The sequence below is a fragment of the Bos javanicus genome, chromosome 1, assembly GCF_032452875.1.
Source record: "Bos javanicus breed banteng chromosome 1, ARS-OSU_banteng_1.0, whole genome shotgun sequence".
NCBI classification, from domain to species: Eukaryota; Metazoa; Chordata; class Mammalia; order Artiodactyla; family Bovidae; genus Bos; species Bos javanicus.
In genome coordinates this window covers 85,586,066-85,606,150 of record NC_083868.1, presented here as the reverse complement: position 1 = coordinate 85,606,150, position 20,085 = coordinate 85,586,066, and the positions used below count along the sequence as shown (strand labels likewise).

The window sequence follows — 20,085 nt, the reverse complement described above, 5'->3', positions numbered from 1 at the left end:
ATGAGTTAATACATATAAAATACTTAAAGTGTCTGGTACAGGAAAAAGGAAAGTGTTAGTCACTCAGTCATGTCTGACTCTTTGTGACCCCATGGACTGGAGCCCACAAGGCTCCTCTGTCCATGGAAGTCTCCAGGCAAGAATACCAGAGTGGGTTGCCATTTCCTTCTCCAGAAGATCTTCCCAAACCAGGGATAGAACCTGGGTATCCTGCACTGCAGGCACTCTTTACTGAGTGAGCCACCAGGGAAGCCTTAATACTTAAAAGTATCTGGTACGAACTTAGAAGTGTCTGGTACACAGTAAGTGTTGAATAAATTTTAATTATTACTGTTGCTATTCATTTTATCAAACATAAGTCATTTAGATTGCTTTCAATCTTTTCATTATTATAAACAATTATGTGATAAACATCTTTGCAATGAATGAGTTTTTAAAGATATTCTTCACAATCCAAAATCTTCAGCCATTTTTTAAAAACTTGTTTCAGCTGTATGCTTCAGCTATAAAGCAGTGGATGAACAGATGCTATTTATCTGGAACCACTGGCTTTGCCAATATTTTTTAAGTTAGAACTATTTCTATTGTTCTATTTCCTCTTTTTTTAATGTGATACAACACACATAAAATTTACCACTACTGACATCCAGTACACTGTTGTGCGATTTGCCAATATGCTGCCAGACTACTTATCCTAAAAATCGTCAAATATAATGCACAGAATGGAAGGAAAAAAAGGTAAAGGTTATTAACCTTAAAATGTCTCTCAAGAAAAAGGAAAAATAACTTCTTCATTCTCAAATTTTATTAGGAAATCATTAGGTCCAATCACCAAATTATAACCACCTTAAATACTTTCTAAAGACATATCATACATATATATTTATTAAAACTTCAACTGTCTGCATCTCTGGAGTCAGGAAGAAGATAGCTGAGGGAAGACTATCACTTAGAGTCCCATTACTTAAAGAGTCCTATCATAGTTCAGGCACTGTGGAAGCTGGTTAACATAAAATATCCTATGTAGTCCTTATGAAGACTTCAAGTTACAACTATTGTCCTCCATATTACCAGTGAGGAAACTGAGGCTTGGCAATGTAAAGTAATTTGTCTAAATTAACACAGCTAAAAAGTGGCAGAGATGGGACTCAATCTCAGATCTACCTGGTTCCCAAATTCCATTCTTTCCTTGATACTATGCTGCCTTGTTGATATAAGTATTCGTTGTTATCCCAAGAGAAAGTTATTCTCTGAAAGTTGTAACAGAAATTCCAATAATCATCTAGATAGAAAACTGCAAGTCTACAAACCAGCAAATTCAGTTTTTGCAACTTTTCCTAATGGATGATATAGTTCTCCTAACATTTCATCCTCCTCTATTGCCATCAATTTGTTGCCTGGATATCTCAACATCCCTGAAAGGGTTATTCTAAAAGGATTAGGCATTAGCATTGTCAGTTCTATGCCAAAACACACAAGGCTTGTTGACTCAACAAGAAACTGCTTGTAGAGCAGCTTTACATAAACCAAAACCACAGATCTCCAAAGCTTCTCTCTTTTCTATCACAGTTATTTTCTTTTTCACGTTTGACAACATACACAGACCATCAAGAAGAAAATGTTTTTCACTGATTTACTAGATTTTAGTGATAGAAATTAGCAGTGAAAAGTAGTCTTCTGTTAATAATCTCATTCGATCCAAAGCCTTTTTTATTTGCTCATGTTCTCCAGTTTTCCATGATGCTAAATTTCTCATTTATAACACAAGAATGACTTAAAAACTGTACCTAACATTGTTATATAGAGATCCCCTTCTGCTTCACCTGCTCTTGGCTTACTTTTCTTGTACCCTTCATTCCATCCCACTGATACCCTCCTGAGGTGGTTTTCCTGGGGTATTACTAACCTCCAAAGAGAAAGAAAAAGAACGAGCAAATACTGTAAATCTTAGGGGAAAAAAATTCCTTCCTAGATGACTACAATTTACAACCATACTATTTAGTCTAAACAGAAATTACCAATTTTAAGTTAACCCTCAATTTTTTTTTAAGATTTTTTTGATGTAGATCATTTTTAAAGTCTTTATTGAATTTGTTACAATATTGTTTCTTTTTTATGTTTTGGTTTTTTAGCCATGAGGCATGTGGATCTTAGCTCCCTGACCAAGGATAGAACCCACATCCCCTGCACTAGAAGGCAAAGTTCTAACCCCTGGACCACAGGGAAGCTCCCGAAGCTACCAACCTTCAACTCTTACCGGGGCCACAGTTCCCCTCTCCTGTTAATGTTCAGTGTTTTGAGGTGGGGGATCAGTAAGTGTCCACAGATTACAGCACTCTTTTTCCAGAATGACATTCATCTGCCCAGACAAAATTAACTCCATCAGCAGAAACAAGTTCATAAACAATGACTGTGCAGATGTACAATGCAATCTCCATCAAAATCTAGAACTTTCCAAGGCATTTTAACCAAGGGGAAAAAAAAACTTGAAGAATTAAATTTCTCTTTCTTTCCCCCTGTGCTCCCTGCCACCCCTCACAGTAATATCAATATTCTGTGTAACTTGGATATTTCAGAGGTTATTATAGTAAAAAGGCCATGGTCTGTCATTTACTTTCAGTAAATAAGCTGTAAATATACACACACACACAAAAAAAAAAAGTTTTGGAGATACTTTATAGTTTATCAAGATATGAATATAAATAATAACCAAAAAAATTATTGGGTATGATTATCATACAGATCTACGGATGGCCTCAAATGACATTATGACACACTGCTGACTTACAGATACTTGGACTGTAGGACACTCAATGCTCCTTAAATCATATCATCAACACGGTTGCTTATTTCACCTAAGGACTATGGGATTCAATTTTATGTGGTGTGATTACAGAATATCAGAAAATCAGCTGGTAGAATAGTTTGAGTCAAGCAAATTGTTAAGAAAAAAAATCACTGAAACCTATCCTCTAAGCAATTTGGAAAATATTTATCAAAATTATAAATACATATACTTTAATACAATTTTACATCTAGGAATTTATTCTAATGAAAACCTGTGTAAAGAATGACTTTTACAAAGTTATTCATGTCATCATTGTATCAGTAAAATATTGGCAATAACTTAAATGTTCATTATCAAGGAATTGTTTACATAAATTGTAGTAGACTCATGCAGCAGAAAATGAAGCCACAAAAAAGAATGAATACACTCTATATGAAATGATACAGAAAGTTCTATAATAGATTTAAATTAGCTGAATTTTCAAAACTAATTATTTCTGGAAAATTATGCAAGAAACTAACAACATCAACTGGGAGGAGGGGGATTAGGTGGCTAGGGGTCAAGGATGGGGGAGAAAACTTTCTGTTTTGAATTTTAGACTAGAGTTGACCCTTGAACAACACTGGTTGTTCTACTACATGGGTCTGTAGACTGCATGGGTCTACTTAACAGGCTGATTTTTTTCAATAGTAATGCTCAAATTTGGAACCATGAATACCAAGGAACCACAGAGATGAAGGAACCAGGTACAGAAGGGCCCACTGTACGTTACACCTGGATTTTTGACTGCATGAGGAGGTTAGTATCCCTAACCCCACAGGCGTCAAGAGTCAACTATAGAGGAAATAGTGGTTAAGTTAGGTCAAAACAACTGATACGGTAGGTCTTCATTACATAAAAATGGATGCTTAGTTGTGAAGATACACAAACGAGACCTAGAAGGACATGTCACGGTAAACTGCTTGTGATTCTGAATGACTTCGTTTTTTGCTTCTTGTGCTTTTTGGTTCCCTATTATGCACATGTTAACTTTTAAGAAATAAATGTTATTTTAAAAACCTTAAAAAAAATAAAAAATAAAACATGATAACTCATGTATGTTTCAAACTGCCCTGAAACAGGAAAATACTGCTGTAAATATTCCTCTTATAAATTTTCTCAGATTACCAGATTTTAAAATTTAGTTTAAAAAAACAAATACTAATGCTTGTTGCTATTGTTTATTTGCAAAGTCATATCCTACTTTGCACCCTCATGGACCGTAGCCTGCCTGGCTCCTCTGTCCGTGGGATTTACCAGGCAAGAATACCGAAGTGTGCTGCCATTTCCTCCTCCAGGGGATCTTCCTGATTGAGGGATCAAACCCACATCTCCAGAATTAGCAGATTCTCAACCACTGAGCCACCAGGGAAAGCAAATAATAATAAGCAAATCAACAGTTAAATGGGGACTTGCCTGGTGGTACAGGGGTTAGGAATCCACTTGCCAATGCAGGGAAATGGGTTCAATCCCGGGTTCAGGAAGATTCCACATGCTGAGGGGCAACTAAGCCCATGTGCCACAACCTGTGCTCTACAGCCAGCAAGCTATAACTAGAGAAGGCCCACATGAAGCTCCAAAGATTCAGCACAGCCAAAACCAAAATTAATTTTATTTTTATAAAAAGCCTTTAATTATACAGTTTATAATACATGTACCTATGCAAACATAATCAAAGGCAATTTAATCTTTTGACTTTCACAAAGTTATAAACTTTTAATGTAGGCATCATTATGTATTTTATCAACCAGGACAACAATCATCATTCCTCATTCTCTTAAATATATATTGAGCACCTACAAGATATCAAGTACCAGGTTGGCCTCTGGAAACTCAGTGTTGAATAAGATAGCCTTGGTCTCTAACCTCTTGTACAATTCTGATACTCTACCTATTAAGGACAGAAAAGGTTCTTTTTTTTACAATGATACATGCAACACTCAATAGCTGCTTTCCACTTTCAGTAAAACTGTAAATATTCAAATGTGAAAAACAGCTGGAGCAGATGGATACAATTTAACCTTAAATTAAAAAATCCTCAGACATATATTACTTATTCTCTCCACACTCATATGAGTTCAGAAGGCTCAGTGTGCAAGGAGAGTTGGAAAAGACTCCCCTCTTCCTCATATCTCTATCTTCTCCTGTACATGCACACTTTTGTTGGCCCACAAAGAAGAAAATACAGGAGTGCTTTTAATATAAGGTTCCATAAGTTATGGTTGGACTAAATGATAGTTTCCTAGGTATAAACTGTTGTGTTATATTTACTCTCTTTTTAGAAAGTCTGGAAAACACATTGCTTAAAACCTGTGGAAAAATTATTGGATGGTCCCTATTAGAATTCACTTGCATACTCTCTCCATTTGAGTTGAGATATACAATCATAAACCTCCCCAAACTAGCAAAGCATACTTTGGTGAAAGGTGATGAAGGGGATGGTTTTCAAAAAGCAACAGCAGTAAGAGGAGAATAAGGGCAATGAGGTGAGAGTAATTTCATCGAGTGCTTCCTTCACACGTGACAGACATTAATCGTACTTCAGAAATAAGATGCTCTCCCTCCTGAGACAACCAGAGTCTGGGGCAAAGAGCAGTCCCCAGATGAGAAAATAGACAGAAAACATGAATGGCTGTTAAGGCATATTCCATTCAAGCCTGAGTAGATCACAGGGAGGAGACACTGTTGAGGCCTACTTCCTGGGGAATACCTGGGCTGCAAAGATGGACAAATTCTACAGTCACAATAGAAGATTGGAAAGATGTTCAATAAACTGATCTCAACACTGCTAATCTGATGAAGTGAATTTCTGTCTTTGCTTCCATGACTGTTTTTAACAGTTAACACACATATGCTCTTATGCAGGTAAATGACACGTTTCACAAGCAATAGCCTTCAGGAAAACAATATGCACTTTGCAAACCCAAGTTCTGCTAAATGAGAGAAATTATTTTCTAATAATAATTAGAAATGTTTTGGGAGAACCTTTAATTATTCATAAACAAGGAAACTTTTAATACATGATTGCATTTCTTTTGGCTACCAGAAGAGTGGATATGATTTAAAGCAACTACATGTCACTAACTTTATGCTATAAAGAACTTCAATATGCCTCACAGTTTTGCAAGACCACACACTTTCAAATGTCTAACACACACAATAATCAGTGAGTGCTATACCTCATGTGTTGAGACAGGGTTGGGGGAGGAGTTAGGAAAAGGAACATAAATATGCTAACATGAGATGAACCAGTGAGAGCAATTCTACTGTTGAAAATTGTAATATCTCACAGAAATAGTCCTCTGTTGTCTACCTATTACATATATAGGACACCGAAATTTTATTTATTACAGCTATATGGACTTTTATATATTTGAAAATTAATTTACCAAGATGTGATTTTCTTATAACAATAGCCTACAGTGGTATCCCTTTCGGTTTACGCAGAAATGAAGTACTGTAAAATGAAGAGAAATGAAAAATAGATCTTATATTTAATCATACTTCAAAAAGTTATTTGGAAAAAAAGATGAATTTTCATGAATCTCATTCATACTTCTTCCTTACCAAATTTTGACTGTTTGGCCAAATAACTTATAAGAAAAAACTATAAGCAGTTTGTTGGAAAACTGGACAGCCACAGGCAAAAGAATGAAACTAGACTACTATCTTATACCAGATACAAAAATTAACTAAAAACGAATTAAAGATTTGAATATAAGACCTGAAACCATAAAATTCCTAGGAGAAACACTGGCAGTAACTTTAATGACATGGGCTTAGTGATGTTTATGTGGACCTGAGTCCAAAAACAAGAGCAACAAAAGCAAAAATTAACAAATGGGACTACATCAAACTAAAGTGTTTCTGCACAGCAAAGGAAACCATCATCCAAATGAAAAGTCAAACTACTAAGGGAAGAAGACTTTGCAATGATATATCACATAAAAGGCTAATATCCAAAGCATATAAAGAACTCATACAATTCAGCAACAACAACAAATTTTTAATGGGCAGAGGCTCTCAAAAGACATTTTTTACAAAGAAAACATACAGATGGCCAATAGGCACAAGAAAAGATGCTGAACATCACTAATTATTAGAGAAGCAAAAGTCAAAACCATAATGAGATACCACCCTGCACCTGTTAGAATGGCTATTATCAAATAATAATAGTAATAAATACCAAAAAGAATGTGAAGAAAAGAGAACTTTCATACAGTGTTGGTGGGACTGAAAGTCGGTGCAGTCATTATGGAGAGCAGTATTGAGATTCTTCAAAAAATTAGGAATAGAACTACCTTTTTTTCCCCTGCTCAGTAGTGCCCAATTCTTTGCGACCCCATGGACTATACAGTCCACGAATTCTCTAGTCCAGAATACTGCAGTGGGTAGTCTTTCCCTTCTCCAGGGGATCTTCCCAACCCAGGGATCGAACCCAGGTCTCCCGCAATGCACGCGTATTCTTTACCAGCTGAGTCACAAGGGAATGACTCAGCTATTTCACTTCTGAGTATTTATCCAAAGAACACAAAAACATTAATTCAAAAAATACAGGCATCCCTGTTTACTGCAGCATTATTTACAATAACCAAGATACAGAAACTACCTAGGTCTCCATGGATCATTGAATGGATAAAGATACGGTATACAAATACATAACAAACTAGTACTCAGTCATAAAAAAGAATGAAATCCTATTATCATCCTATGACAGCATGAAGGATTTTGAAGGTATTATGCTAGCAATAAGTAAAATAAGTCACATAAGGACAAATACCGTATGATTTCATTCATAAGTTTAAAGTTTAGTCGCTCAGTCGTGTCCAACTTTGTGACCCCATGGACTGTAGCCTACCAGGCTCCTCTCTCCATGGGATTTTCCAGGCAAGAGTACTGGAGTGGGTTGCCATTTCCTTCTCCAGGGGGTCTTCCCGACCCAGGGATCGAACCCAGGTCTCCCACATCATAGGCAGACGCTTTACCGTCTGAACCACCAGGGAAGTCTATGGAATCTAAAAAAACAAACCAAATGAATAGGGAATTCCCTCATGGCCCAATGGTTAGAGCTCTGCACTTCCACTGCAGAGAGCATGGGTTCAATTCCTGGTCAGGAAACCAAGATTCCACATACCATGTGGTACAGCAAAAAACAAATGAACAAACAAAACAAAAACACTGAGAAAAAGACCAGATTAGTGGATAACAGAGGGGAAAAGGGATTGGGGGTGGGTGAACAGAGTTAACTGTATGGTAATGGATGGTAACTAGACTTGTGGTGATCACTTTGCCATGTATACAGATGTTGAATTATATTTTTTTTTCAAAAATAAATTTAAAGTAGGCCTGATTCAATATGGTACAGAATATCAATAAGATCTCTGAAAATTAGTTTTTCAGGAAAGATGATAGAAATAATCTCTGGAATCATTTTCCAATGCTATTACTTGGTAATTTTAAGAGTTGATAATGATTTTAGGCCCATAAATATGTAACTAGAAGTGAAGTTCTTTGCTTAAAGTTCACTAAAGTTTTAGGATTACAAATGGATTTAGGACCATCTTAGCTATGGTTTTTCCAGTGGTCATGTATGGACGTGAGAGTTGGACTGTGAAGAAGGCTGAGCACCCAAGAATTGATGCTTTTGAACTTTGGTGTTGGAGAAGACTCTTGAGAATCCCTTGGACTGCAAGGAGATCCAAATAGTCCATTCTGAAGGAGATCAGCCCTGGGTGTTCTTTAGAAGGAATGATGCTAAAGCTGAAACTCCAGTACTTTGGCCACCTCATGCGAAGAGTTGACTCACTGGAAAAGACTCTGATGCTGGGAGGGACTGGGGGCAGGAGGAGAAGGGGACGACAGAGGATGAGATGGCTGGATGGCATCACCGACTCGATGGACATGAGTTTGAGTGAACTCTGGGAGTTGGTGATGAACAGGAAGGCCTGGTATGCTGCGATTCATGAGGTCGCAAAGAGTCGGACACGACTGAGTGAACTGAACTGAACTGAAACCATAGATTCTGTTATCTTCTAGCTATCATGTAAATTCCAGTAGTAGTAGCTGATCTTAAACAGATGGGAATACCAGACCACCTTACCTGCCTCCTGTGAAACCTGTATGCAGGTCAAAAAGCAACAGTTAGAACCAGACATGGAACAACAGACTGGTTCAAAATTGGGAAAGGGGCACATAAAGGTTGCTTATTTAACTTATACGCAGAGTACATCAAGTGAAATGCCAGGCTGGATGAAGCACAAGCTGGAATCAAGACTGCTGGGAGAAATACCAATAACCTCAGATGCAGATGACACCACCCTAATGGCGAAAGCGATGAGGAACTAAAGAGCCTCTTGATGAAAGTGAAAGAGGACAGTGAAAAAGCTGTCTTAATATGCAACACTCAAAAAACAAAGATCATGACACCCAGTCCCATCACTTCATGGCAAATAGATGAGGAAACAATGGAAAACAATGGACTGTGTTTTCTTGGGCTCCAAAATCACTGCAGATGGTGACTGCAGCCATGAAATTAAAAGACACTTGCTCCTTGGAAGAAAAGCTATGGCAAACTTAGTGTATTAAAAAGCAAAGACATACACTAATATATGTAAATAGACAGCCAATGGGAATTTGCTGCATGACTCAGGGAACTCAAACAGGAGTCTATAATAACCTAGAGGGGTGGGAATAGGCATGAGGTGGGAGGGAGATTCAACCACAGACACACCTATAGTTATTTCATGTTGATGTATGACAGAAATCAAACCAATAATATAAGCCAATCATCAATCAGTTAAAAATAAATACTTTTTTTAAAGTAAAAAAAAGACAAGCAAAGGCATCACTTCATCAACAAAGGTCCATACAGTCAAAACAATGGTTTTTCCAGTACTCATGTATGGATGTGAGAGTTGGACCATAAAGAAAGCTGAGCACCAAAGAACTGATGCTTTCGAACTGTGGTGCTGGAGAAGATTCTTCAGAGTCCCCTGGAGAGCAAAGAGATCAAACCAGTAATCCTAAAGAAAATCAGTCCTAAATACTCATTGGAAGAACTGATGCTAAAGCTCCAATACTTTGGCCACATGATGCAGAGAGTCAACTCACTGGAAAAGACTGATGCTGATAAAGATTGAGGGCAGGAGGAGAAGGGATGACAGAGGATGAGATAGTTGGATGGCATCACCAACCCAATGAACATGAGTTTGAACAAACTCCTGGCGATGGTGAAGGACAGGGAAACCTGGCATGCTGCAGTCCACGGGGTCACAAAGAGTCGGACACGACTGAGCGACTGAACAAAAACAGTAGCTGATAATCAATACAAAATCTTTTTGCCATCCACACTTTCAGTTAGTAGAGCAGAGCAACTGACAATAAGATTATGTTGCCTGGGTTAAAAGAGACCTTCAAAAAACTCTGAAATGTCTTAGCTACTTTTAAAATTCATCTTCCTGGTGTTCTTCACAGTTCTCCACTGCTACTTCCCCAGCAGCCACCTTCTCTTTCTTCTTTCATGTTCTTCATTCGCCATATATTTATGGAACATCTACTAGGTACCAGTGTGTGCCTGCTCAGTCGCTCAGCCATGTCAAACTCTTTGTAACCCCATGGACTCAGCCCACCAGGCTCCTCTGTCCATGGAATTTTCCAGGCAAGAATACTGGAGTGAGCTGCCATTTCCTCCTCCGGAGGATCTTTCTGACCCATGGATTGAACCTGCGTCTCTTGCATTGGCAGGTGGATTCTTTACCACTGTGCCACCTGGCAAGCCCACTAGGAACCAGTACCAGAGCAGCAAACAAGACAGGCAAAGATTTTGTACTCCAGGTTTAATTACCTTTGAGCCTTCATTAATCACCAACTGCTTATATCATTCTTAATCCAAAGTTACAAAAGTGATAATTCTCCTCTTTAATCTAGATTTACCTAACCACGTTTAAAATCCCATTTCTTTAAGCCAAATCTCCATCCCCTGGAGAAAGGAATGGCAGCCCACTCCAGTATTCTTGCCTGGAGAATTCCATAGACAGAGGAGCCTTTTTACTACAGTCCCTGGAGTCACGAAGAGTCAGACACGACTGAGCAAATTAACACTTTCACTTTCACACTTTCCTAGTGGTTCAAAGGTAAAAAATCCGCCAGCCAATGCAGGAGACACAGGCTTGAGTTTCCACATGCCACAGAGCAACTAAGGCTCTGCACTTCAACTACTGAGCCTGTGCTCTAGATCCCCTGGAGTCGAAACTACTGAGCCCAAGCACCACAACTACTGAAGCCCTCTGCACACCCTAGAGCCCATGCTCATCAACAAGAGAAGCCTCCACAATGAGAAACCTGCACCACAACTAGGGAAAGCCTGGGCAGCAATGAGAGTCCAGAATAGCCAAAAATAAATTAAAAAATGTTTAAAGTAGGAAATAACATAATCTCAGTGTAAAGGACAGTCCTAATATAAACTTAAATTTAATGATGAAAAACTTACTATGTTCTTCTAATATTTCTATTTTACCACAGACAGGTGTAAATTTAATCATGAATCACTACTTAGGAACCAATAATATAGGGTATGCCAAGTCTAGACCTATCAATTATTTTAAGAATTGTATTTGAAAAGTATTTGTAAAAATCTGGCTGCCCTAATTTTAAATTTTAGATAAATTATCATTAGTCTTCGCTGACCAAAACAACTAAGTTTTTAAGACAAAAAAAAAAGAAAATTCCTATCTCTACTTCCAGGTGAGATTTTAATAAAGCCATTTTAGAAATGAGAGAATGCACCCTATTTAAAAAAAGCAATTTCTAAGAGTTTCCAAGAGTTCTCAGGATAAACCATCTTGGAGTTTTCAAACCATGCTGGAGAACTTTGAAGATGTGTTGTAGTTATACACAAGCCCGCAAGTTGTGTCTGTAGGGAAGCAAAATATCTGTTACCTATTCAATAGTTTGATTTGCATGCACTCTCAGAAATGAATTCCAGATGCAGAAATCACAAGTTCCCATAAACATTCTCAGGCAGGCAGACAATATAACGTGTCTACTAATAATGAGAAAAATCTTTGACAGACTATTCCATAGCTGTATTCTTGCTCTTCCCATGTGGGAAGGGGAGGCAGTTTCTGCAAGGAAATTCTCATTCCAACCACATGTGAAAATAGAACAGTGATGCCTCCAAGCCGGAAATGATGCCATCCCCAGAAATTTCTGTGCAACACAGAAAAAGATTAAAAAATTGATTCAGCCCTCATTTGAGTAATTTCTGATTTTTCTTCTAAACATAAATATTTATCTATTTTTCCAAAAATAAAACTTCATTTGAAATAAAAATGATGTAGTTTGATCTCATGTAGAACAAATTTAAGAAAATTTTGACCTTAATTTTGTTAGTTATTAAAGTTGAGTCTGTTAGAAAATAATTATTACTTGGAAAAATAATGAATAATTTAATGATGAAGGTGCTATATCAAAAATGAATGCTACAATTATGTCAGTTATAAATATGCATTTTTCATTAATGAAAGCTTTTTAAAAAGTGGTAAGTGGATTATTTTGTATCAACATATGTGTAGGTCCATAAAGACATGTAAAACTGTAAAATGCTTCAAACAAACTGAATTGCATCTTTCCTCTGTTTTCCAATTATATGTCAGAAATCTGACACCATGTAAGCGTATTCTGTTGCCCAGAGTAAAGAAAAAAAAATAGTAAGAGAAAACTTATTGCAATTACAGTATATGCACAAGGAGCTTACAATAATAATTTGTATTATGTATGATTCATGAGTTTGAGGAAACAGTAAGAGGTTATTATTATTCACTTACATTAAGTATATATTATTTACATTTATAAAGTTATAAATGTAAATTTATACCTTTGATTTACTGGATTTTCAGTTCTTATGGGATATGTTCTATTTGACCAAGTGATTGACTGATGTAAGAAAAGTATGAAAATTCAGGAATCAATGGATTATAAAATTTCAAGCTCTGTGACTAGTCCCAGAACTCAACAATCTGGTTTCTGTCTACCTGTACATAAAAAGGTAAATAAATTTTTCAATTTAAATCAGTTTATTTGGTATAATATGGACCCTGCTTTACTGTTTGTTTAAAAAAAAAAAAAAAGGGCATAATTCAGAACCCCCAGCTCTTATATAGACATTTGTCCATTCACATGGAGTAGTCTTTGCTCAAACATATTTTTATTCAGGTCTGGGAAGTGGAGCATGACTGGAAGCTCATGTTTATAAAAACAAAAAGAGAGAGAGAGAAAGGAGGTGTAGGAAATAAGATACTGTCCCAAGGAAGAAAGACCATGGAACTAAAAGTGAGTTTTATCTCATGTGTAACATTATCATAACTAATAGCACTGCAATGTCACTGTCCATTTTTTTCACTCATTAATTCAATATGTATTAAGTGACTACCGAAAATACTAGGTACATAATTTCAATTTCACGTATCAGAAAATATATGGATTCTTTTTCTTCCCATTTTCCATCTTTGCAACCACAGAGAGAAATTTAGTACCTGCCAGGTAGTATAAACCATTTTAAAAAATCTGTTAAATGTAATGGGTAACATGTTCAGTTTTTTTCAAAACAAAATATATGGTGATAGATATACAGACAATGTATGACTAGGAGAAAATATTTGCAAATGATGCGACCAAGAAGGGATTAATTTCCAAAATAAACAGCTCATGCAACTCAATAACAGGAAAACAAACAACCCAATCAAAATGTGGGCAGAAGACCTAAACAGACATTTCCACAAAGAAGACAAACAGCTGATCAACAGGCATGTGAAAAGATGCTCCACATCGCCAATTATTAAAGAAATGCAAATCAAAACTAACCTCAAAACCTGTCAGAATGGCCATCATCAAATATTCTGCAAATGATAAACGCTGGAGAGGGTGTGGAGAAAAGGTAACCTTCCTACACTGTTGGTGAGAAACGTAAATTGGTTGCAGCCACCACAGAAAACCACCTGGAGGTTCCTTTAAAAACTTTAGAGTTACCATATGATCCAGCAATCCCATTTCTGGGCAAATATCAGAAATGAATAAAACTCAAAAAATAATTTGAAAAGATAGCTGCACACCAGTGTTCACAGCAGCACTGTTCACAATAGCCAAGACATGGAAGCACCTGGAATGTCAATCAACAGACAAACGGATAAAGAAGATGTGGGACATATATACAGTGGACTATTACTCAGTCATAAAAAAGAATGAAATATTGCCACCTGCAGAAACACTGATTCTGATAGAGATTATCAAACTAAGTGAAGTAAGTCAGAAAGAGAAAGACAAATACCATATTATACCACTCATACATGGAATCTAAAAAAATAACACAAATCAACTTAGTAATAAAACAAAAACAAATCCACAGACATAGAAAATAAACTTATTATCAAAGGGGAAAGAGGAGGGGGAGATATAAATTAAGAGTAGGAGATTAATAAATCTATAGCACTATATATAAAATAAATAAGGATTTACTGTATATACACAGAACTATATTCAATTATCTCATAATAATCTATAATAGAAAAGAATCTGAAGCTGTACACCTGAAACTAACACAAATTGGAAATCAAGTATAGTTTAATAAGTAAAATAATGTAATCCACATCACAATGATATATTTAAAAAAAAAAAAAAGGTTGGGGCACCAAACCATTCTCTCATTGTCATTCAGCACCATGCTAGGAGGAAAGACAGATCCATTTAAGAATGTCCTCCATGAGTCAGCAGAGATCATTAGTTTTATTAAATCGCAACCCTTCCATACAAGCCTTTTTACTACTCTGTTATAAAATGGGAAGTATACACAAAACACTTCTGCGGCACCCCAAAGAAAGGCCTGTGTGTATCTCACGATACTGTGTGCTGTACCTGAGTTGCAAGCTGAACTACTAGTATCTTTTTTCATGGAACACCATTTTTATCTGAAAGAAAAGACTGCAAACAAACTACGGTTTATTCAGACTTGGGTACTTGGTATTTTCTCAGAAGTAGAGTGAGTCTATAACCTGAAGGGGAAAAATTGACAGTTGCCAATGATAACTTGCAATGAAAACTAAAATTTTGGAAAACCTGTATGCAACTGCTGGGAACTTCAAAGTTTCCCAATACTTAAGCACTTTCCTGATGAGATCAGTGTTATAACTAACAAATGTCATTTTTTTTAATTGTATATGGTCCCTCATGTCTCATTGGTAAAGAATCCACCTGCCAATATGGAAACTTGGGTTCAATCCATGGGTCAGAAAGATCCCCTGGAGAAGGAAATGGCAACCCACTCTATATATTGCTTCCTGGGAAATCCTACAGACAGAGGAGTTTGGTGGGCTACAGTCCATTGAGTCGCAAGAGTTGGACACGACTGAGTAACTAAACAACAAAATAGTGATACACAAACTCAACAAAGCAGAATTTTCCAACTGACCAATGCACGAAATTATAAAATCATGCATGGTTAAAGATTCATCAAAATATAAGATACACCGGTAATGAACTACAAAATGTTCATTGATAATAGTTTCAGATCTCAGAAGGTGATTGAAAATCACCTTCAAGAAACTACCACTTGTCGAGCTTTGGTGCAATATCAAAGAAAAATATCCACAATTAACTGAAAAGGCTGTTAAGATACCCCTCATTTTTCTAACTACATATCCGTGATGCTGGATTTTCTAGATATATTTAAATCAAAACAACATTTTACAAGAGATGAATACAGAACAAATATGAGAATCCAGCTGTCTTCTATTAAGTCAAACATTAGAGCTTTGTACACATGTAAAATGATGCCACTCTTCTCACTAAATGTTTGCACTGCAAAATATTATTTTTAATTTAAAAATACTATGTTAACATTTTATGTTTTATGATTATTATTTTAAAATTAAATATTTAACATTTTTATTTCTAATGTGGTAAATAACAAGGGCTCTTAGGATCCTCAATAATAAGAATATAGAGATCCCAAGACCAAAATCTTTGAAAGTTGCTTAAATAGTGTTTTTCTCTCAGGATCAGTCAAGCAGTTCATGTGAATACCCTTGATGCTTGCCAGGCACATAACTATGATTTTACTTCTGCCTAAAGTACTTAAGAAAAGAACAGGACTACAGAAGACATCTAAGAAATGCATAGTGCAAGAAAAAATTTCATTTTTAAATTACAAAGTAATGTATGATAAAGATAGCCACTGTTGCAAAAGACTAAAAACGACCTGTTTGATCTGTTGTTAGATTTTGAACTTCAGACACACAGACAGCATCTAATTGTGGCCTTAATTTCTCAACATGTTGTCGTCACTAGTCCATGCCAGATCCCTTTCCTTTGCTTTATTCTTTCTTCACTTTGATCTTTACTTTTCACTCTTTATTCAATCTGCACCTCAATTCCCTCGAGTATTAACCCATTTTAAAGAGATTAGCATGTATCTTTAATTATGTGTAGTATTATAAAATACTACTATAAAATATTATAAAATGGATATATCTTTATAAATACATGTAGCATTATAAAAGATATATCTTTAATAATGTGTAGCATTATAATAGATATATCTTTAAATAAATATGTGTAGCATTATAAAACAGATATAGTTGTTTTGTAAAGAATTATGTGTGTTCTGTTTAAATAAATAGCATTTGTGCTATAACTCATTATGTTTTCTATTTTTTCTTTCATTATGTTTTTAAAATTCTTCCATGATCAATGAGTTCATTGCTTCTTACTGCTGCATAGCACTTCACAGTATGCATCCACTCTATTTTACTTATTAAAATTATTTATTGGATGCATCTCTCTACCAACACTAGTGATATTATAACATCCATGCATATAATCTCAGATGCATCCAACTCTCTACCTCCATTTGCAGGAATATAATATCCATGAACATGTCCTCACTAAAACTTTTGCTAGTTCTCTGGAAAACAGACCCATGAGTAGTACTGCTATGCATATGATTGTGCAATTTATATCCCCATCACTCACTGCTGTGTTCAGTTGTGTCTGACTCTCTGCAACCCCATAGGCTGTAGCCTTCCAGGCTTCTCAGTCCATGGAACTCTCCAGGCAAGAATACTGGAGTGGGTAGCCAATCCCTTCTCCAGGGGATCTTCCAATCGAGGGATCAAACCCAGGTCCCCTGCACTGCAGGCAGATTCTTTACCATCTGAGCCACCAGGGAAACCGCATCAGCAGTGCAAAAATTTCCCCTATCCATATCCTCTCCAATACTTGGTATTATCTACCTTTCTAAGGCTTCCCTGGTGGCTCAGATGGTAAAGCGTCTGTCTGCAGTGCAGGAGACCTGGGTTTGATCCCTGGGTTGGGAAGATCCCCTGAAGAAGGAAATGGCAGCCCACTCTAGTACTCTCGCCTGGAAAATCCCATGGATGAAGAAGCGTGGTAGGCTATCAGTCCACAGGGTCACAAAGAGTCAGACATGACTGAGTGACTTCACTTTCACTTTTCTTTCACCTTTCTAACTGCTGCCATTCAAATGCCAATACTTGTAAAGTGGTATTTTATCATTGCTTTAATTTACACTTCACCTCCTTAGACATAAACTGTAGCAGCTCTTCATACATTTGCTATTTACTCAGACATCTCTGAATTACCTGTTCATTCTGTTAGAGTTTTTTGCTTGGGTTCTCCATATTTTTCATGTTGATTTAAGAGGTTCCTCCACTTTGGGGATATTATCCCTTGCTGGTTTTAAATACAGCAAATATCCTTTCCCAATCTAACATCTATTCATCAACTTTATCTATGGAATACTGCACTGAACAAAATCCTCAACTGTGGTGTAACCAAATCCGACCACTCTTTTTTGACTTTCAATTGGAGCTTCTAAGAAAAAGTCTTTTCTAGGGTCAGGAAGGGAAAAATTAGGAGGCTGGGATGAATATATACATGCTACCATATATAAAATAGATAACCAAGAAGTAACTACTGCATAGCACAGGGATATTAATATTTTATAATAACTTACAAGGAAAAAGAACCTGAAAAAGAATATGTATACACACACATATGTGTATATGTATATGTAATAACTTATAAGGAAAAAGAATCTGAAAAAGTATATATACACATGACTGAATCACTGTGCTGTACACCTAATACTAATAAACATTGTAAATCAACTATACTGCAATAAAATTAAAATATTTTTCCTATCCTTTGGCCACAAAGATTTTATTTCACATTTTCTTCTATTATCTTCTACTAGCATTATACCTTTATCTCTCACTTTATTAGGGGCCAATCTTTATATGTTAGAGGTTTATATTTTTCTCTATATAATGAGATAGTTATCCTCACATCATCTACTAAATGACTTATCTTTTTTCAACTGTTTTGTGATACAAACATTTATCATATAAGTCTTTATATACACCTAGATCTATTTTTGAGCTCTCACTTCTGTTTTATTTATACATTGCTGGAACAACAGCAGCATCATCACCATCACCATTTACAACATATATTATCCGATGACTAAGGGTGACTATCAATTTGGCTTATCTTTTTCTATGCACAGTTTTAGAAATGTTGGAAAAATCAGCCATCCATATAAATTTTAGAATTGGTTGGGTTCCTAAAAAATCCTCAAGAATTTTGACTAGAATTTCACTTACTTTGCATGTATACCTGGAAAGAATTAATAACTTTATTAGGTTAAATAATACAAACAGTGCACACAGTATCTGTTCCCATTTATTAAAATCTTATGTACTTTTCTATTTTTCTACTAAAGGAAACAAAAAAATTATGTTTCTTAAAATAATACCTTATTTAAAGGAGTACTTTTTTGAGTTGATAAAAAAATACAGAAATATACAAATTCTATTCATCTTATTAAACTTTTGTTACTACTCACAGTATGTTCATTCAATTGAACTTTCTACATAGATAATCAAATGTGCCTTTCCAATTCTAACATACCTTTGATGCTAAGTCACTTCAGTCACGTCCAACTCTGTGCAACCCCATAGACGGCAGCCCACCAGGCTCCCCCATCCCTGGGATTCTCCAGGCAAGAACGCCGGAGTGGGTTGCCATTTCCTTCTCCAATGTATGAAAGTGAAAAGTGAAAGTGAAGTCACTCAGTCATCCTGCCTTAAAAGACAGGTGGGACCTGTAATATTATGTTTAAGTGATAGTGAAAATTCTAAACATCTTTCTCTTGCTCTTTGTTTCAATGGAAATGCTTCTAATTTATTCCAGTAAGTTTTCTGTAAATTGTCTGAGAAGTCCTTTGATATTCCTAATATTCTGTTCAGATCAGATCAGATCAGTCGCTTAGTCGTGTCCGACTCTTTGCGACCCCATGAATCGCAGCACGCCAGGCCTCCCTGCCCATCACCAACTCCCAGAGTTCACCGAGACTCACGTCCATCGAGTTAGTGATGCCATCCAGCCATCTCATCCTCTGTCGTCCCCTTCTCCTCCTGCCCCCAATCCCTCCCAGCATCAGAGTCTTTTCCAATGAGTCAACTCTTCGCATGAGGTGGCCAAAGTACTGGAGTTTCAGCTTTAGCATCATTCCTTCCAAAGAAATCCCAGGGCTGATCTCCTTCAGAATGGACTATTTGTATCTCCTTGCAGTCCAAGGGACTCTCAAGAGTTTTCTCCAACACCATGATTCAAAAGCATCAATTCTTCGGCGCTCAGCCTTCTTCACAGTCCAACTCTCACATCCATACGTGACCACAGGAAAAACCATAGCGTTGACTAGACGAACCTTTGTTGGCAAAGTAATGTCTCTGCTTTTCAATATGCTATCCAGGTTGGTCATAACTTTACTTCCAAGGAGTAAGCGTCTTTTAATTTCATGGCTGCAGTCACCATCTGTAGTGATTTTGGAGCCCAGAAAAATAAAGTCTGACACTGTTTCCCCTGAAGTGATGGGACCGGATGCCATGATCTTTGTTTTCTGAATGTTGAGCTTTAAGCCAACTTTTTCACTGTCCACTTTCACTTTCATCAAGAGGCTTTTTAGTTCCTCTTCACCTTCTGCCATAAGGGTGGTGTCATCTGCATATCTGAGGTTATTGATATTTCTCCCGGCAATCTTGATTCCAGCTTGTGTTTCTTCCAGTCCAGCGTTTCTCATGATGTACTCTGCATATAAGTTAAATAAACAGGGTGACAATATACAGCCTTGACAAACTCCTTTTCCTATTTGGAACCAGTCTGTTGTTCCATGTCCAGTTCTAACT

At 36.5% G+C, this 20,085-nt stretch overlaps 2 long non-coding RNA genes across 3 annotated transcripts in view; one reads left to right on the top strand and one right to left on the bottom strand.

Moving 5' to 3' along the window:
- LOC133246574 (uncharacterized) overlaps positions 1–3,887 on the top strand; it is a 56,374-nt gene extending 52,487 nt beyond the window's left edge. The window contains exon 4 of the long non-coding RNA XR_009736079.1: positions 3,479–3,887. This is a non-coding gene — a long non-coding RNA (uncharacterized LOC133246574). The remainder of the gene's footprint in view (positions 1–3,478) is intronic.
- The window catches only part of LOC133246582 (uncharacterized), a 185,192-nt gene that overhangs the window by 145,775 nt on the left and 19,332 nt on the right, over positions 1–20,085 (bottom strand). The window lies entirely within an intron of this gene.